This window comes from Pan paniscus, chromosome 20, assembly GCF_029289425.2.
Source record: "Pan paniscus chromosome 20, NHGRI_mPanPan1-v2.0_pri, whole genome shotgun sequence".
Taxonomy (NCBI): domain Eukaryota; kingdom Metazoa; phylum Chordata; class Mammalia; order Primates; family Hominidae; genus Pan; species Pan paniscus.
The window spans coordinates 16,586,797-16,605,202 of NC_073269.2; the positions used below are offsets into that span (position 1 = coordinate 16,586,797).

Here is an 18,406-nt window from a genome sequence, read left to right on the forward strand (position 1 = left end):
ACTGTGGATCAGGCGCACTGCAGGGAGGTGGGTGCGCGGCATCTTCACCCCTCTAAACGCGGCTCCTACCCTGTAGCTGACAGACACCCACAGACGTGTCTGTAGCATCCTCTGTCACACTGGGACCCGTACTGGCAGCAGGAGCCGTAGGGAGGACTGGGACACCTGGAAGCCAGGAATTGGTGAGTGTGCGGGGCTGAGGGTCCCGAGACTAGGATGGGACTGGTTGGAACCGGCAGGAATAGACCGTGGTGGGACCCGGGCCTCTTCGTAGGTGACTCTGGGTTCTGAGACCCAAGTCCCCCTGGCGCAGCTCGGCCCTGGTTCCTCTTAGGCCGCAGGGTGGGGCTGCGACGGCGGCCGGGACCCCTAGCCGTCCGGTCCAGTCCCTGCACAACTGACTGCGGCCCCAGGCCCAGCGCCCTCTCTGGTCAGCTCCGCGCCCGCTGCCCCAGTCACGCCCGCTGCCTCCGTGTCTCCCCAGATTGTACGGGGGCCACTAGAGGGTCATGGGGGAAATCCTGCCTCGAGTATGGGGTTCGTGTGAGAGGAGCTGTAGGCTGTGGGGTCCTCAGTTCCCTCTTTCTCACCAGGGGCTTTTGTATTTTATCTGAGTTTCCCAAATATACGCGAAGCAGGGTCTCAAATCCGCGACTGTGGTCCCTAGGCTACCTTCTCCTAAGGCTGGCAGCAAATTTGGGATTTCCTGATCCCTTTCCGCATTTTATAACACGGATTTCCTTTAGTTCACAACAGTATCACTTCTTCGTCCTCCAGGCTATGTTTCAAACACAGGCAGTATTTTAATCATCATTTTTTTAGAGGGCAGTATATGGCCCTTTTAAAAATATTTGTTTTGTGTTTGTGAACGTTTCAGAGAAAAACCACCTGACACTCCGCTGTAAAAAATCTTTGTGTCTCTTTTTATCTGCCCTAGGCACAGGCACCTTCTGAGAATGTCTTGGGTTGAGATTCCCCTTTGGAAACTTTACAGTGATGCGACCTCAGCCCACCCTCTACCTTTTCCTGATCCTGGGTTTCAGGACTACCTGGGGCTGGCCCAAGATGCCTACAGCTGCCATGTCTCTTGGGAAAGTCTAGTGAATATCAGCCCCTAGGTCGTTCCTCCCAAAGAGCCTGAGGTGTGGCGGTGAGGCCTCCCCAGGGAGCAGCTGGATGCTATGGGGTGGGACCAGTCTCCTATATCATTATTGTAAAAAACTAATCCCTTGGGACACGCCTTTTCTTCTCCAACCCGTTTCCATTCCTTGGGGACACATGGCTAGTCAGCCAATCAAATTCTGGTATGGAGGAAACCAAACAAATTATTTCTGTCCTGTAATCCTAGCACTTTGGGAGGCCAAGGTGGGTGGATCACCTGAGGTCAGGAGTTCAAGACCAGCCTGGCCAACATGGTGAAACCCCGACTCTACTAAAAATCCAAAAATTAGCTGGGCGTGGTGGTGCACCCTTGTAATCTCAGCTACTCGTGAGGCTGAGGCAGAATTGCTAGAACCCGGGAGGTGGAGGTTGCAGTGAGCTGAGATTGCGCCACTGCACTCCAGCCTGGGCGACAGGGCAAGACTCCGTCTCAAAAAAAAAAAAAAAAAAAGAAGAAATGATTTCTGTCCTCTGGATTCTCTCAGTCTAGTGAAAGAAGAAAACCACCCCTAATGAGTTGTTGCAAGAACCTGAAAAGCACACAGTTGAGTGTCTTCTGGGAGGGTGGTCATTGAGCACTTCAGGGAGCAGCTTGGAGGTGGGGGGATGTCCCAAGTGATAGGATGATGTGACCTGGCACTTGAGTCAGACACTTGAGTGTTTCAGGTCAGCACTGCCCCTCCCTGGATTTATCACCTTGAAAAAATTGGTTTACTCATTTCAGCTTCAGGTTTTTTTTTTTTTTTTTTGAGACGGAGTTTCACTGTTGTTGCCCAGGCTGGAGTGCAATGACGCGATCTCGGCTTGCCGCAACCTCCGCCTCCCAGGTTCAAGCAATTCTTCTGCCTCAGTCTCCCAGGTAGCTGGGATTACAGGCATGTGCCACCATGCCCACCTAATTTTGTATGTTTAGTAGAGATGGGGTTTCACCATGTTGGTCAGGCTAGTCTCGAACTCCCGACCTCAGGTGATCTGCCCGCCTCAGGCTCCCAAAGTGCTGGGATTACAGGCGTGAGCCACCATGCCCGGCCATCAGCTTCAGTTTTTTTTTTTTTTTTTCTTTTAGGATTGCTTTTATGAGCTAGGCATATTTGTATGGGAAGGGGGAATTTTTTTCTTCTTCTTCTTTTTTTTTTTTTTTTTTTAGTATTTATCATTCTTGGGTGTTTCTCGGAGAGGGGGATTTGGCAGGGTCATAGGACAATAGTGGAGGGAAGGTCGGCAGATAAACATGTGAACAAGGGTCTCTGGTTTTCCTAGGCAGAGGACCCTGCGGCCTTCCGCAGTGTTTGTGTCCCTGGGTACTTGAGATTGGGGAGTGGTGATGACTCTTAACGAGCATGCTGCCTTCAAGCATCTATTTAACAAAGTGCATCTTGCACCGCCCTTAATCCATTTAACCCTTAGTGGACACAGCACATGTTTCAGAGAGCACGGGGTTGGGGGTAAGGTCATAGATTAACAGCATCCCAAGGCAGAAGAATTTTTCTTAGTATAGAACAAAATGGAGTCTCCTATGTCTACTTCTTTCTACACAGACACAGTAACAATCTGATCTTTCTTTTCCCCACATTTCCCCCTTTTCTATTCGACAAAACCGCCATCGTCATCATGGCCTGTTCTCAGTGAGCTGTTGGGTACACCTCCCAGACGGGGTGGAGGCCAGGCCGAGGTGCCCCCCACCTCCCGGACGGGGCAGCTGCCGGGCAGGGGCTGCCCCCCACCTCCCTCCCGGACAGGGCGGCTGGCCGGGCAGGGGCTGCCCCCCACCTCCCTCCCTCCCGGACGGGGCGGCTGGCCAGGCAGGGGCTGCCCGCCACCTCCCTCCCGGACGGGTTGGCTGCTGGGCGGAGACGCTTCTCACTTCCCAGATGGGGCAGCTGCCGGGCAGAGGGGCTCCTCACTTTCCCAGACAGGGCAACTGCTGGGCGGAGGGGCTCCTCACTTCTCAGATGGGGTGGCCAGGCAGAGACGCTCATCACCTCCCAGACGGGGTGGTGGTCGGGCAGACACACTCCTCAGTTCCCAGATGGGGTCGCGGCCGGGTAGAGGAGCTCCTCACATCCCAGACGGGGCGGCGGGGCAGAAGCGCTCCCCACATCTCAGACGATGGGCGGCAAGGCAGAGATGCTCCTCACTTCCTAGATGGGATGGCGCCGGGAAGAGGCACTCCTCACTTCCCAGACTGGGCAGCAGGGCAGAGGGGCTCCTCACATCCCAGACGATGGGCGGCCAGGCAGAGACGCTCCTCAATTCCCAGATGGGGTGGCGGCCGGGCAGAGGCTGCAATCTCAGCACTTTGGGAGGCCAAGGCAGGCGGCTGGGAGGTGGAGGTTGTAGCGAGCCGAGGTCACGCCACTGCACTCCAGCCTGGGCAAGATTGAGCACTGTGTGAGCGAGACTCCGTCTGCAATCCCGGCACCTCGGGAGGCCGAGGCGGGCAGATCATTCGCGGTCAGGAGCTGGAGACCAGCTGGGCCAACACGGCAAAACCCCGTCTCCACCAAAAAATACAAAAACCAGTCAGGCGTGGCGGCGCACGCCTGCAATCCCAGGCACTGGGCAGGCTGAGGCAGGAGAATGAGGCAGGGAGGTTGCAGTGAGCCGAGATGGCGGCAGTACAGTCCAGCCTCCGCTCGGCATCAGAGGGAGACCGTGGAAAGTGGGAGACGAGGGAGAGGCTCAGCATCAGAGGGAGACCGTGGAAAGTGGGAGATGAGGGAGAGCAACTTCAGTTTTTTAATAACTGTAAAATGCACTATTAGAGATGGATGGAGAAGTTAAAGTATTTCCAAACATGCCAGAAGAAGGTAGGTTTTGGTAGGTTTTAGGAAAAAAAAATCTAGTCTTGTATTCCCTTATAAAAATTCTTATTTTTCTTCCCAGAGCCTGGGTAGTAAGTTTCTCAGCTCCTTTTTCTATTGGGTGATTTCAAATGGAATTCTAGGCCTTAGCATGAAAATACTACCAGGGAAAAGAAATAGGGAAAAAAACCTCTCTTCCATTTTGGTTACAGAAAAAATGAGTTGTTTTCAAAAGAAAGTGTGGTGGATTATACTGGTGAATTACAAAGATGTTCCATAACCTCAGTTCTTCTCCTTCTTAGGTTGAAGAATTTGTGACCGTGGATAAGTTTGTTTCCTGTTATGTGAACTTGGCAGATTAATGCTAAATCCTGTGGGACAGCATTTAGCAACACCTAAAAAAGTACTCAATTATGATTTTTTGTGTACTAAATGATTATGGAAATACTAATTCTGTGTGGAAAGAACACACTCAAAGGGCTTTTTCTATGCTTTCAATAACAACAATCAACACAGAAGACTTTTGTGACCAAAAGCGTGGGTTTTCTCCCTACCAAAAGGCAAGCAGTGTATCCTGCGGTGGACAGCAACTGGGTCTCTTCCAATTCAGTTTTGACATTCTCTACCCTGGAGATAGTTTCAGAGCCCATAGGTTGATGGCTTAGTCCCCACATCCCTCCCTCCCTTCCCGCCACTCCCTACCATTCAGGTATCAGTGGTAAGTCTGGACCAATTATAACCCACAGGTTTCAAGTTGGAGTTCTTGTGCTCTCTTTGGGTTTAACTTGCTATTGTGGCTCGCAGAACTCAGGGAAACACTTACTCATCTTCACAGTCTTCTTTCATTTCTATTTTTGTAGAGATGGAGTCTCTCTATGTTGCCCAGGCTGAACTCCTGGCCTCAAGTGATCTTCCCATCTTGGTCTCCCAAAGTGCTGGGATTACAGGTGTGAGCCACCATACCTAACTCTCAGGTTTCTTTCTTTTTCTTTTTTTTTGAGACAAGAGCCTCGCACCCTGTGGCCCATGCTGGAGTGCAGTGGTGCAATCTCAGCTCGCTGTAACCTCCACTGCCCAGATTCAAGCTATTCTCCTGCCTTGGCCTCCCAAATAGCTGGGATTATAGGTGCACACCACCACGCCTGGCTAATTTTTGTATTTTTAGTAGAGACGGGGCTTCACCATGTTGGCCAGGCTGGTCACGAGCTCCTGACCTCAAGTGATCCACCCACTTTGGCCCCCCCAAAGTGCTGGGATTACAGGCATGAGCCACTGCACCCAGCCAAGGATATTTTAAAGGATACAAATAAACATCCAGGTGAAGAGATACATAGGGTGAGGTCTAGAAGGGTCTTGAGCACAGTAGCTTCTGTCTCTGGGGTTAGGGTGTGCCACCCTCCCAGCTGATGGATAAGTTCTTGTTTACCTTCCTATAAGCCTGCATGTGTTGAGCTGTCCGGGAGCTTTCTGAATCCTGTACTCTGGGGCCTTTTCTTGAGACCTCATTGGATAGGCATGATTCATAACTATGTAGAAATTGGCTGGACAAAAAAAGTAGAATCTAATACTGATAGACTGAATGGGAAAATCCACCAAGCCCTGTCTGTTCAGATTCTTTTTGGCTTCTCTATGTAGCATTCCTTCCTCCATGATATGAGACAGGACCCCTTCTGAAATGAATGTCTGATGACCCACAATCAGAAAAGCTGGGAAGATTAGACTCCTTGCTTGGGCAGGTGAAGGACAGCAGGAGAAGGTCAGTGAGAGAGATTCTGTCTTCTCAATCCTGCCTCTGAAGCCTACAGTGCCACAGCAGTATAACAGGGGCTGTGACAGTTGTGAGCCAGGAAAAATACAAAAATTAGCCAGGTGTGGTGGTGCATGCCTGTAAACCCAGCTACCCGGGAGGCTGAGGTGGGAGAAGTGCTGGAACCAAGGAGGCGGAGGCTGCAGTGAGCCAAGATCATGCCACTGCACTCCAGCCTGGGTGACAGACTGTGACTTGGTTGAAATTAAAAAAAAAAAAGTTCCACATATCCCTTAGGGCAGAGGCACACTGCAGCCAAGCTCTTTGCTAAGGAAAAACAAAAGTGACCTGTGCTTCAGTTCCCAATAAATACTTATAAGTATTGTCCTTTCCATCTGAGACCTCCTCAGCCTGAACTTTATATCACTATCAGCATTTTGGTCACAACCATTCAGCAAGCCTCTATAAAGTCTCAAACTGCCTCATCTTCCTGTTGTCTTCTGAGCCCTCCACACTCTTCCAAACCTCTGCCTGTTAAGAAGTTCCAAAACCAATTCCACATTTTCAGATATCTTGATAGCAATGTGCCACTTCTCAGTACCAATTTTCTTGTATTATTCCATTCTTGCAGCATGATAAACAAATACCTGAGACTGGGTAATTTATAAAGAAAAGAGGTTGAATTGGCCCATGATTCTGCAGACTGCACAGGAAGCATGGTACTGGAAGGATGGCATCTGCTCAGCTTCTAGGGAGGCCTCAGGAAACTGACAATCATGGTGGAAGGCAAAGGGGGAGCAGCAGTTCACATGGCCAGAGAAGGAGCAAGAGAGAACAGGGCAAGGTGCCACAGACTTTTAAATGACCGGTTCTCACAAGAACTTACTATCACAAGACCAGCACCACAGGGATAGTGCTAAACCATTCATGAAGGACCACCATCCAATCACCTCCCACAAGGCCCCACCTTCAATATTGGGAATTACAATTCGACATGAGATTTGGGTGGAGATTCAAATCCAAACCACGTCCTTTTGCTTTTTTCTGTTTTGTTTGTGGAGTAGATTTTTCTCCATCCCTTTACTTCGAGCCTAAGGGTGTCATTGCATGTGAGATGGGTCTCTTGAAGACAGCATACCATTGGATCTTGCTTTTTTATCCAAGTTGCCACTGTGCCTTTTAATTGGGGCATTTAGCCTGCTTACATTCAAGGTTAGTATTTATATGTGTAGATTTGATCCTATCATGTTGTTAGCTGGTTATTATGCAGACTTGTTTGTGTGGTTGTTTTATAGTGTCACTGGTCTATGTACTTAAGTGTGCTTTTGTGGTGGCTGGTAATGGTTTTTTCTTTCCATATTTAGCACTCCCTTCAGGACCTCTTGTACAGATGTTCTCTTTCATTGTAATCACACAGGATGGGCTATGTCACCCAAATAACAAGTGGTGGTGATTAACATGTGAAATGTTATCTGCCAGGGTCACGCATTACAGACTCTGTGCCCAGAGTATTTTTTCATGGCTCTGTTTTCTGTTAGTTGTAATAGAATACCTGAAATTTGGCTGGGTGCGGTGGCTCGTGCCTGTAATCCCAACACTTTGGGAGGCTGATGCAGGTGGATCATTTGAGACCAGGAGTTTGTGACCAGCTCAGCCAACGTGGTGAAACCCTATCTCTACTGAAATATAAAAACAAAGCCGGGCATGGTCATGCATGCCTGTAATCCCAGCTACTTGGGATGCTGAAGCATGGGAATTACTTGAACTGGGAGGTCGAGGCTGCAGTGAGCCAAGATTGCCCCCCCTGCATTCCAGCCTGCGCAACAGAGCAAGACTGTTTCCAAAAACAAAAAAACAAAAAACCCTGAATTTGGGTTAATATATAAAAAATACGCTCTCCCTCTCCCCCTCCCCACGGTCTCCTTCTCCCTCTCTTTCCACGGTCTCCCTCTGATGCCCAGCCGAAGCTGGACTGTACTGCTGCCATCTTGGCTCACTGCAACCTCCCTGCCTGATTCTCCTGCCTCAGCCTGCCGAGTGCCTGCCATTGCAGGCGCGTGCCGCCACGCCTGACTGGTTTTCGTATTTTTTTGGTGGAGACGGGGTTTTGCTGTGTTGGCCGGGCTGGTCTCCAGCTCCTAACCGCGAGTGATCCGCCAGCCTCGGCCTCCGGAGGTGCCGGGATTGCAGAGGGAGTCTCGTTCACTCAGCGCTCAATGGTGCCCAGGCTGGAGTGCAGTGGCGTGATCTCGGCTTGCTACAACCTCCACCTCCCAGCCGCCTGCCTTGGCCTCCCAAAGAGCCAAGATTGCAGCCTCTGCCTGCCCGCCACCCCGTCTGGGAAGTGAGGAGCGTCTCTGCCTGGCCGCCTATCGTCTGGGATGTGAGGAGCCCCTCTGCCTGGCTGCCCAGTCTGGAAAGTGAGGAGCGTCTCTGCCCGGCCGCCATCACATCTAGGAAGTGAGGAGCGCCTCTTCCTGGCCGCCATCCAATCTAGGAAGCGAGAGTCTCTGCCCGGCCGCCCATCATCTGAGATGTGGGGAGCGCCTCTGCCCGGCCGTGACCCCGTCTGGGATGTGAGGAGCACCTCTGCTCGGCCATGACCCCGTCTGGGAGGTGAGGAGCATCTCTGCCCAGCCGCCCCGTCTGAGAAGTGAGGAGCCCCTCCGCCCGGCCAGCCACCCCGTCTGGGAAGTGAGGAGCATCTCCGCCCGGCAGCCACCCCGTCCGGGAGGGAGGTGGGGGTCAGCCCCCGCCAGGCCAGCCGCCCCGTCTGGGAGGGAGGTGGGGGGGTCAGCCCCCCACCTGGCCAGCTGCCCCGTCCGGGAGGTGAGGGGCACCTCTGCCCAGCCGCCCCTACTGGGAAGTGAGGAGCCCCTCTGCCTGGCCAGCTGCCCCGTCTGGGAGGGAGGTGGGGGGGTCAGCCCCCCGCCTGGCCAGCCGCCCCGTCCAGGAGGGAGGTGGGGGGGTCAGCCCCCCGCCCGGCCAGCCGCCCCGTCCGGGAGGTGAGGGGCGCCTCTGCCCGGCTGCCCCTACTGGGAAGTGAGGAGCCCCTCTGCCTGGCCACCACCCCATCTGGGAGGTGTACCCAACAGCTCATTGAGAACGGGCCATGATGACAATGGCGGTTTTGTGGAATAGAAAGGGGGGAAAGGTGGGGAAAAGATTGAGAAATCGGATGGTTGCTGTGTCTGTGTGGAAAGAAGTAGACATGGGAGACTTTTCATTTTGTTCTGTACTAAGAAAAATTCTTCTGCCTTGGGATCCTGTTGATCTGTGACCTTACCCCCAAACCTGTGCTCTCTGAAACATGTGCTGTGTCCACTCAGGGTTAAATGGATTAAGGGCGGTGCAAGATGTGCTTTGTTAAACAGATGCTTGAAGGCAGCATGCTCGTTAAGAGTCATCACCACTCCCTAATCTCAAGTACCCAGGGACACAAACACTGCGGAAGGCCGCAGGGTCCTCTGCCTAGGAAAACCAGAGACCTTTGTTCACTTGTTTATCTGCTGACCTTCCCTCCACTATTGTCCTATGACCCTGCCAAATCCCCCTCTGCGAGAAACACCCAAGAATGATCAATTTAAAAAAAAAAAAAAAAATATATATATATATATAAAATACTTATTTTGTACAATTCTCAAAGTTTGGAAATCCAAGGGCAAATGGGGTATATCTGGTGAAAGCTTCTTGCTCTTTACTATCGGAGGCAGTGGAGATCACTAGGCAAGGGGGCTGATTGTGCTAACTCTGGTCTCTTTCTCTTCTTACAAGGCCACAAGTCTTATTTGTAGGATAACCCATTCATTCATTACCTCTTCAATTCGTCAGTGGATTAATCCATTCATGAGGCAGAGCCCTCATGCCTCTTAAAGGGCCCCGCTTTCAGTACTGACACATTGGGGATCAAATTTCGTTATGAGTTTTGGAAGGGGAAATTATTCACACTTAGCAAGGGCTGATTAGGTACACGGCTTCTGCTGAAAATACCACACTCTCAGAGGGAAAATGGGAATTAGGCAAATACCATATTGTTTGCATAAGTAGTTAAGGCACACACAACCCCATTTATTAGTTATGTTGGTGCAGATCTTCCCAAATCTAGCCCCTAGATACCATCAAAGTTCAACTTTCTAAATAAACGTGTAAGAATATGCAGTCTCAGAACTGCTAATGTTGTCTCTTATAGACAGTATGTTTGGGGCTTTCTCATAAGAGGTAATACTGACCCACTATACAGAGAGACACTAGAGGTGATCCAGGCAGCATATCTCAGTCTCTGAAATCACCAATGAGAGGCATGTCCTTGTTGGCTGTCACTTTACTGAATATATTCAATTCTAGCATCAGAATTGCTGTGATGGAGAAAGTGAGTGTAGACAGAAGACAAGAGGCTGACCAAGTCATTGAATAAATTTCTGGAGTCCACAGCATCGTGTGAACTTCTGAAGTGAGTATAGATTCCTAATGCTGTTGGTCTGAACCTTCCTCCTCTGCCATGTGGGATGTTTCAGGACTCAGTGACCTTTGAGGATGTGGCTGTGAACTTCACCCAGGAGGAGTGGGCTTTGCTGGGTCCTTCCCAGAAGAACCTCTACAGAGATGTGATGTGGGAAACCTTCAGGAACCTGATGTCTGTAGGTAAGGGTGACATCATTTCTTCACTTAGTCAATTATAGAACAACTGTTTCTTGGTCTTCTGCATTGCTCAATGATTTGGAACATGGTAGGGAATACAGCAGGCCCTTGAACAAGGTGGGGGTTAGAGACTCTGATCGTCCACACAGTCTGTTAGGTGCCTGTGAATTTAGAGTCCCTAAAGAGTTAACTACTAATAGACTGCTGTTGACCAGAGCTGTATTGATAACAGAAAGTCAATTAATACATTTTGTATGTTTGGTATATATCTATATACATATATATGGCCAGGTGTGGGGGCTCACACCTGTAATTCCAGTACTTTGGGAGGCTGAAGTGGGAGGATTGCTTGAGCTCAGGATTTCGAGACTGGCTGTAGCAATGAAGTGATACCCTGTCTGTATAAAAAATAAAAAAAGTAGCCATGGATGGTGGCACACCTGTGTTCCTAGCTATTCAGAAGGTTGAGGCAGTAGGTTTGCTTGAACTGGGGAGGTTGAGCTTGCAGTGAACCGTGATTGCACCACTACAGTTTAGCCTGGGCAACAGAGTGAGTCCTTGTCTCACTCTGTGTGTGGCTGGGCATGGTGGCTTGCACCTGTAATCCCATCACTTTAGAAGGCTGAGGCAGGTGCATCACTTGATGTCAGGAGTTTGAGACCAGCCTGGCCAACATGGTGAAACCCCATCTCTACTAAAAATACAAAAATTAGCTTGGTGTGGTGGCATGCACCTGTAATCCCAGCTACTTGGGAGGGTAAGGGAGGAGAATCACTTGATATCAGGAGTTTGAGACCAGCCTGGCCAACATGGTGAAACCCCATCTCTACTAAAAATACAAAAATTAGCTTGGTGTGGTGGCATGCACCTGTAATCCCAGCTACTTGGGAGGGTAAGGGAGGAGAATCACTTGAACCTGGGAGGCAGAGGTTGCAGTGAGCCAAGACCACGCCACTGCACTCTAGCCTGGGCAAGAGAGACAGACTCTGTCTCAAAAAAAAAAAAAAAGTGCGTATGTGTATATATGCTTAAGACAGGGTCCCTTGCTAGGTCTAGAGGCGAGTGCCACCATCCCCAGCTAATTTTTGTATAATTTTTTTGTAAGGTGGAGGGTCGTGAACTCCTGGCCTCAAGCATTCCTCCTCCCTAGCATCCCAAAGTGCAGGGATTACAGGCATGAGCCACCATGCCAAGCCTGTTTGGTATGTTATGTACTGTATTCTTATAATACAGTAAGCTTTTCTTTTGAAAAGGTTATCAAAAAAAATTAGAAGAGAAGATATGTTGACTTTAGTAAGTGCAAGTAGATTATCAAGGTGTTCTTCCTTGGTTGTCTTCATATTGAGTAACCTGAGCAAAAAAGGAGGGTTTGGTCTTGCTCTCTTAGAGATGGCAAGAGCTGATGAAAATGTGCATGAGTGAACTGTGCAGTTCAAAACCATGTTGGTCAAGGTTCAACTGAACTTTGGTGAATAAATCAGCCATGGCCACAGTGTCCCATGAACATAGAATCTAATAATTTTTCTATAATTTTGTAATAACTTATGATGACTTTTATGGGTCTGCATTTTAGGAATAAAATGTGAAGACCAGATCATTGAAGATCAGTACAATAATTCCAAAAGAAATCTAAGGTCATTTGCACTTACAACCTAGAGCTATGTCCCTTAAGATATTGTTAGAATGACAACAAATGTTAAAAGCAAGCAAAGAAAATGAAGCAGCCCAGCTTCAAATTCATTCATTTTTAGAAAAAATTTTCCAGGCTGGGCATGGTGGCTCACACCTGTAATCCCAGCACTTTGGGAGGTCAAGGGAGGCAGATTGCTTGAGCCCAGGAGTTCAAGACCAGCCTGGGCAACATGGTGAAACTCCATCTGTACAAAAATATAAAAGTTAGCCAGGCATGGTGGCATGCACCTGAGGTCCCAGCTACTAGGGAGGTTAAGGTGGGAGGATGGCTTGAACCCAGGAGGTCAAGGCTGTGATGAATCGTGAACATGCCACTGTACTTCAGCCTGGGTGACAGAGTGAGACCTTGTCTCCAAAAAAAAAATAACTATTTTCCAAAAACAATATACTTACACAAGACATAAATATCCAGTGTTTTCAAAATAGTTGCCTTGGAGCCAGTGTTAAGAAATTGATTATGAATATCAATGTTTTGATAATAAGTGTAATGCAGCCCTTTTGCAGAGTATTCAGTCCATTGATGTTTACACAGTTCAGACAAGCCAGAAAACCTACTTTCCATCATAATGTAAAATATGTAAATCAAATACCTACTAATGAATATAAAATCATTTATAAACCAGCCCTTGGTATTGTGCTTCTTATTTCTCACAGAAGTCATATGGTAGAGAGAGTCTGAAGGTAAGGAAGATGGTCAATGTGAAGAGATCTTCAGCCTTGTTCCAAATGGTATAGTGAAGATGACTTTTACTGGAGTCAAATCATGTGAAAGCAGTGTGTGTGAAGAAGGCAATATGGATCATTCATCTCTTATTTGCTGCATCAGAGCTGACACTGGACACAAATCAGATGAGTGTCAGGAACATAGAAGCCACATAAGCAGTGTGTGAAAAAAATCAGATGAGTGTCAGGAACATAGAAGCCACATAAGCAGTGTGTGAAAACCTTCAGCTATTGCCACTCCTTTCAAACACATGAAAGGCCTCACACTGGAAAGAAACTCCATGTAAGAAATGTGGAAAAACCTTCATTTCTGTTCAAAACTTTTGAAGATACATGGTAATGCACAGTGAAGATGAACCTTATAAATGTAAGTTTTGTGGGAAGGCCTTTGATAATCTACATTTATATCTTACACATGAAAGAACTCACACTGGAGAGAAACCCTATGAATGTAATAAATGTGGGAAAGCCTTCAGTTGTTCCAGTTCCATTCGAAAACATGCAAGAATTCACACCGGAGAGAAACCCTATATATGTAAACAATGTGGCAAAGCCTTTAGATATTCCAGTTCTATTTGAAATCATGAAAACACTCACACTGGTGAAAAACCCTGTGAATGTAAGCAATGTGGGAAAGCCTTTAGTTATTCCAGTTACTTTCGAATACATGAAAGAATTCACACTGGAGAGCAGGTGTATAAATGTAAGGAATGTGGAAAAACATTCACTTATCCCAGTGCCTTTCATAAACATAAAAGTACCCACACTTCACAGAAACTTTATGAATGTAAGGAATGTGGGAAAGCATTTGATTGTTTTAGTTCCTTTCATAGTCATGAAGGGGTTCACACTGGAGAGAAACCCTATGAATGCAGAACGTGGAAAAGCCTTCAGTAGTTCTAAGTACTTAAAAATACATGGAAGAACTCACACTGGAGAGAAGTCCTATGCAGTAAAGAATGAGGGAAAGTATTTTATTGTCTCAGTCCCCTTAAAAACATGAAAGGACTCACATCAGAGAAAAGTTGTATGAATGTAAAAAATGTGATAAAGCCTTCCATTCGTCCAGTACTGTTAGAAACCATGAAAGAAGTCACATTTAAGAAAAACACAGTGATGTTAGGAATATGGGGAAGCTTTCCTTTCTCTTCCAGTCTTTTGAAGGCACAGGGTATGACACACTGGTGACCTTATAACTGTAAGGAGTGTGGATAAGTATTTATTAGTCCTTGTGTGTTTTAGATACATGAAAGAATTTACTCTAGAAGGAAACTCTATGAATGTAAAGAATGTGGTAAAACCTGTGTAGTTTCAGTTTCTCTTGAATAAAGTCATTTCCTGGTATTCTCAGGGGATTGGTTCCAGCACCCCTTGAGAATATATAATTTTGCTCAAGTGCTTTATAGAAAAGTGTATTTGCCTATAACTAGGCAATCCTGTATACTTTAAATCATCTCTAGATTACTTATAATACCTAATGCATTGTAAATGCTATGAAGACAACTGTTTTATTGTATTTAGGGAAGTATGACAAGAAAAAACATCTGTACATATTCAGTACAGACACAACCACCATACGGCTACCTACCTAGTACACATCATCTACAATATAACATTTTCTTTTTAAAAAACAGTTATGGATTGGTTTCATTAAATGACCTGCAAGCGTGTGTTAACCTTCTGTAAAACCCTGGTTATTTTCTCCTGGTAGCCCACACATGATGATGATGAGGATGATGGTGATTGCTCTGTGGTGCCTAAAGTTGCAACATGTTGAGGTGCCAAGATATGTGGCAGTGTCGATAAGCAATGAGATGTCAATTAAACTAGAATCATCTGACAGGACATTAGAAGTATCATCTATGTTGGAGGTACCAACTTCTGACTGCAGATGTTGACTCTTTCATCAATAATACAAATGTTGGATCTACGGAATTTGAGGGTCAAAGATATTTAAGCATTGATGGTCCCACAGATTCTAGTTGGGGACATTATCAAGGATGCAGTTTACCTAGAGCGATTAACCCTAGTGGAGGAGCTAGATTAGGAAAGTTTCTGGGGTCATGGTTAAGTCTAGGTTCTACTTGGAATGGATATCTAACCAGAAATCTTTCTTGTATCATTAGTAGAGTTGCCCATTTCACCACCGAAGCCATCAGGACACAAGAGAAGTCTCTAGGTTCCCTTGCCTGCATGGCCCTAGACAACCACATTGCAGCTATCTCCCTACTTTACAGGGTGGTGTCTGTGCTAACCCTTGCTTCTGCATCTGGGTAAAATACTTCCAGTCAGACTGAATTGGGAACATATAAGATCTTAAAACCAGCCAAATCTCTGAAAGGGACACCTTCAGAAACCCTCCTGTCTAGACTTACTGGGTTACATTTCCAATTTCCAGATATTTTCAGCTGGCTCTTCCCCTGGTATAGGATTTCTTCTCCATTCTGCCGTACAAGTCTCAATGATCCTATTTAAAATATGCATTTGGCTCCTCTTTAAAATTGTTCTATCTTGTTTCAACAGATGCCTCCAAGAGACCCCCACTAGGTTCTTGCTGACCTAATCCTTGAGATTTTAAACTCACTCCAGCTGGCCACTGAAACCAACTTAAGAGATTTTGGCTAAAATTTAACAGGTTCCTGAGAACCTCTTATAAGTAAATGGCTATAGTTGCCCAACTGGCCACTGCCCTGCCATTAGGATCCCTGCATGGGATGGACCCAGAGCAGGTCACTGGTACCATGATAGAACACACACAAAAACTTAATGCTGTCTGTGGACGGGTTAGAGTCAGTCCTTCACACTGGCTAACTGAGCCTAAGTTTTAAAAAGAGCTAAGCAGCCACTTGTTAACTAGGGGTCACAAGCACGATGAGTTTCCTGAAAACCAACACCTTTTTAACTTTGGGGGCTCACCTGAACTAGTCAATCAGAGCTCAGCTGTATCAACCAATCAGAACTGAGTTTCAAGTTTCAGATCTTCATTTGCATAAAAGCACTTGACTAGGAACCCGGATGGGAACTTTTGCTGTAAAACCTAAGCTTTCCCTTGTTCTCTGGAACAAATAATGTTTAGGTTGCAAACTCCTTATGCCTTTTCCCCAGAACTATGTAGAAATAACGCCTTCTAAAATGTGATCTTGATACCAGGGAACTCCTTTTTTTTTTTGTTTGTTTTGAGTCAGAGTCTTGCTCTGTTGCCCAGGCTGGAGTGCAGTGGCGTGATCTCAGCTCACTGCAAGCTCCGCCTCCCAAGTGGCTGAGAGACAGGTGCGCACCACCACGCCCAGCTAATTTTTTGTCATTTAGTAGAGATGGGGTTTCACCCTGTTGGCCAAGATGGTCTCAATCGACCTGACCTTGTGATCCACCTGCCTCAGCCTCCCAAAGTGCTGGGATTACAGGCGTGAGCCACCGCACCTGGCTGATACCAGGGAACTCCCAGAGCAAAGCACTAAATACTTTCATTCCTCTAAGGTCTATGACTCTAATCAGCAGAAAGTAGTTAGAGCAGTTATCATTCCTTTTCCTTCAAGACTTAGGAATGAACATAAAAGGAGGGATTTGTAACCACAACAGATTATGTGGTACAACTTCTATATAACAAAGCTGAGTTTTCAGTTGCCATGGACCCAACACTCAAGGTCACATAATCTGAGCATGCCCAGATGAACCAAATGTGTAACCATGGGTGGAACCTATATGCTTGGACTGAGGTGTGGAGATTAAAGTAAAAAGTAGATGCTGGGCACGGTGACTCATGCCTGTAATCCCAGCACTTTGGGAGGCTGAGGTGGGTGGATTGCCTGAGCTCAAGAGTTCAAGACCACCCAGAGCAACATGGTAAAACCCTGTCTCTGTGAAAGATACAAAATATTAACCAGGTGTGGTGGCGCACACCTGTAGTCCCAGCTACTTGGGAGGCTGAGGCAGGAGAATTGCTTGAGCTCCAGAGGTGAAGGTTGCACTGAGCGAGATCGTGCCACTGCATTCCAGCTTGGGCTACAGAGTGAGACTCTGTCTCAAAAAAAAAAAAAAAAAAAAAGATACCACATGGTGGAATCTAGGATCTAATCAGGTTGGGCCCTGGTATCATCCCATGGCAGGATCCAATCGAGTCACATCAACCTGGCATCAGATCATTGCAAGATGCAGTGAGTTCATGTCTTATTACCCCACGCTTATAAAACTTGCCAAAGCCCCCAGCTCAGGGAGACAGATTTGAGCATTTCTTCCTTTCTCCTTGCCAGTCAAACTTGTAGTAAAGCTTTTCTTTCTTCAAAAGCTGGTGCCATGCTATTGGCTTGTGTGTACATCTGGAAGTGAGCCAATTCACTGCTTGCTAACATAACAAAGAATCAGCAACTGTGAAGATGAAACAATTAAAATTATCCAGTCTGGGCCAGGCGCGGTGGCTCACGCCTGTAATCCCAGCACTTTGGGAGGTCCAGGTGGGTGGATCACCTGAGGTCAGGAGTTCGAGACCAGCCTGACCAACATGGAGAAACCCTGTCTCTACTAAAAATACAGAATTAGCTGGGTGTGGTGGTGCATGCCTGTAATCCCAGCTACTTGGGAGGCTGAGGTAGAAGAATAGCTTGAACCCAGGAGGTGGAGGTAGCAGTGAACCGAGATTACGCCATTGCACACCAGCCTGGGCAACGAGAGTGAAACTCCATCTCAAAAAAAAAGAAAAAAAGAAAGAGAAAAAAAGTACCAGTCTGTGGAAAAGAAAGAGGAAAGAAATTGAGAGAATGTGTTACTAGTATACCTGCCTTGCCAGTCATGTTAAAGTTCTTCAGAGCAAAGGAAGCTGATACAGGTTAGGAAATCAGATGTTTCAAAAATAAAACTTGTTAGAAAATAATTAAATGAGGGCACAAATATGATTTTCTTTTCTTCTCCTTCATAGATAAATGTTAGTTCAAATGAATATCAACAATGTATTGGGTGGTTATAGCTTCTAACAGGTCAAATGCGTGACAGTGATATTATATGGGATTGGAAAGAGGAATTCAGAACACTCTTAACATATTGGCACTACCCCAGACACCAGTATAGTGTTATTTGAAAATGAAAGTCCATTAGTTGCAAATGTATACTGCAAACTATGGAATTCACTAATAAAATTTAAGAAACAAGTAGACTTACTACACTAATAGAAGCAAGCAAATGGAATCATATAGAACGCTCAATTAAAAGGCAGAAAAATAGAGCAAGTAGAAAAAAGCACAAGTACAACAAACAATATATATGAACATATTAATCTATGTCAATTACCACTTTGAATGTGTATTTTTTTTTTTTTTTTTTTTTTCCCGAGATGGAGTCTCGCTGCATCGCCCAGGCTGGAGTGCAGTGGTGCCATCTCGGCTCACTGCAAGCTCCGCCTCCCGGGTTCACGCCATTCTCCTGCCTCAGCCTCCCGAGTAGCTGGGACTACAGGTGCCCGCCAACACGCCCGGCTAATTTTTTATATTTTTAGTAGAGACGGGGTTTCACCATGCTAGCCAGGATGGTCTCGATCTCCTGACCTCGTGATTCATCTCGGGAAGACAAGATGGGTGGATCACTTGAGCCCAGGAGTTCTCAAGACCAGCTGAGCAACATGGAGAGACCCTGTCTCTACAAAAAATAAATA

General features: G+C 46.9%; 1 protein-coding gene across 5 annotated transcripts in view; it reads left to right on the plus strand.

Moving 5' to 3' along the window:
- Positions 1–17,503, plus strand: part of LOC103783642 (zinc finger protein 20) — a 54,267-nt gene extending 36,764 nt beyond the window's left edge. For 2 of the 5 annotated variants that reach the window (XM_063599906.1, XM_055103639.2), the window contains exons 5-7: positions 77–182; positions 10,227–10,353; positions 12,697–17,503. The gene's annotated coding sequence lies outside the window, so the exon portion shown is untranslated. Of the gene's footprint in view, positions 1–76; positions 183–4,267; positions 8,329–10,226; positions 10,354–12,696 lie in introns of all 5 variants that reach the window. The other 3 variants (XM_063599908.1, XM_063599909.1, XM_063599907.1) reach the window with 2 other exon arrangements.
- The last annotated feature ends 903 nt before the right edge of the window (positions 17,504–18,406 follow it).